Below are 2,291 nucleotides of genomic sequence, written 5' to 3'. Positions count from 1 at the left end.
ATCACAATCTCTCATATCTTAAAAACACAAGAGTTAATTAAACTGGGCTTGCAAATTGCATTTGGTTTTACTAAAAGGGGGACCGTGAGACATTTACTAAAAATAAAAAAGTCACTGCATGTAAAACGGCACATGTAATACAAGCTCTAGGTTGCAAAGCAGTCTCATGACTTTGCTCTTCATATGTCACACTGGCTGCAGAACTGAATTCAAATACAGCTTGAATTTTGTCTTGGGTTTTAAGGCTAGAGAAGGTTTACAGAGGATATAACAATCCCTCCTTGTGGCTATAGGATTATCCTGAGGGGTTGACACAATCAAGTAGAAGAAGATAAGTATTGATGACTCTCAGTCACTCCCAAGGCCTCAAAGGGAGTTCTTCCCTAGCCTCTGGGGAACTGGTATCTGCAAGGAAATCAGAACGTCTGGCCCCCTAACTGCCTTCAGAACATGTTGTGGGAAGTGCAGACCAAAGGTGAGTTTACACATCAGTGACTAAAGTTTCCTGCCACTAAGCATAAGAAGTCACTCATGAGCAGCGTCCCTAAACCACAGCTACAGGATGTGGGCACAAGCTCTTGTATAATTGTTGGCCAAAAGCCAATGAGCATTCATCCCTGTGCAAATACTTGGGCTTTTCGTTGTTGTTGTTAACCTTTGAAAACCACAGGCATTAGTCTCTTTCTTTCTTCCCCTTGGCACAAGTCATCTTCTTTTCTCCAACTTGGTCTCTTGTGTGTAAAGAATTTCTGAGGAGCTTTTAAACCTAAATTTAATACTTTTGCCCTCCCCTCTCCTGCCCCACAAAATGCCAGGCAGAGGTAGAGCTGCCTTACAAAATATCTGCTGGCTCTGCTGGCTTCCGCAGCTTTGTTTGGGCTTTTAGATCAGATAGGAAATCAGAGAGTTCTATGAGTGAATTTAGCCTTTAAGAAAATAAAGGTAATTTCTGGAAATTCCCTCTAAGCAACTGTGACCTATTGTTTTCTTAGCTCAGAATTAACCCAGCAACTATGATACATTGATTCAGATAACATGCCTTTCTCTGGGAATGAAGATATATTGGAAAAAGCAGTGGGCCGGGAATAGGAATTGGAAGATTTAGTCTAATCCTAATATTACCAAAAATTCACCATCTTCTTTTTTGAGCAATTTCTTTCTAGTTTCTAGGTCATTGCTTGATATTCTGCGGAACAAAATCATTGGACTAGATAGTTTCCATGCTTCCTTAGCCCCAGGGCTCTGTGCATTGTCTTCCTTAGGAATGCCTTAGTAAAAGGACAATGAAAATGGGCCTCAAGGTAAAAGGTCCAAAAGTAGCCAACACATAAGTTAGCTTCTCTTTCCTGCCTTTGAGGCCAAAAGGCAGGCCTCTAAAGAGGCTCAACTGAACACTGGGAGATCAGGCATGGTGATTGTTTACTTCTCCCAATCTTAAAAATGTGAGAGAATCTACCAGCCTTGTTTTTGTATCCAAATGTCCCACATCCTGGCATGGAAACCCAAACTGAACCTGCTCCAGTCCATAAGAATTTTTTTTTTTTTTCAAATGAAAAAGATGGTAGATAGATGTTAAAGGCTCTAAGCCAACAGAACTTTCAAACCAACAGAACTGATCAATAGGTATCAGAAGACTGAGAAATCTGTCAATGGAGATGTTCAAGCAATTTCTGAAAGTAGACTTATTAGAGATTTTCTAGTGGGAATTCCTAAATGAGATAAAGATCAGATAAAGAAGACCAGCAACCATGACATTTTTGTGGTGATAAGCTTTGTATTTAACGCCTCTTGTGTCTAATCCTATACCCAAATTTATGATGACCCTTTGAAAAATTTTGGTGGTACAGTTCAGATGATAATCTGAAGGAAAACCCAGGTGTTCCATGTAGGTTCCCTCATTTGTGGCTACCTGTTGAGCTTAAGAACAAAGAGTCCAAGTGAGAACACAAGTGTCAAATAAGAAAATCAGTCAGTATGTCCACGGTGACCAAGAAACCATTCCTAGAGGGATCTGAATTTAGTTACCTTAGATGTTGTCCCACTTTCTATTGCAAAAGTCACATCATTCTACAGTCAGGTACTCAATGCTTTGAATTTAATAAGAGAATTTATCATCATTTTATTGAGTCCTCTCAAGATCTTTATGAAATAGGTAGAAATGGTGTCATTGTCTCCATTTTGCACATGAAGAAATTAAACCCGCGGAAAGTTACGGTAATTTTTCAGGATCTTGCATGATTGGTTCAGATCTTTCCAAAGAAAAAAATGTCTAATGATCTATTCACTAGCCA

This window comes from Galeopterus variegatus, unplaced genomic scaffold (genome assembly GCF_000696425.1).
Source record: "Galeopterus variegatus unplaced genomic scaffold, G_variegatus-3.0.2 Scaffold83, whole genome shotgun sequence".
Taxonomy (NCBI): Eukaryota; Metazoa; Chordata; class Mammalia; order Dermoptera; family Cynocephalidae; genus Galeopterus; species Galeopterus variegatus.
The sequence above is the reverse complement of the archived record's forward strand: the minus strand, read 5'-3'. Positions refer to the sequence as shown.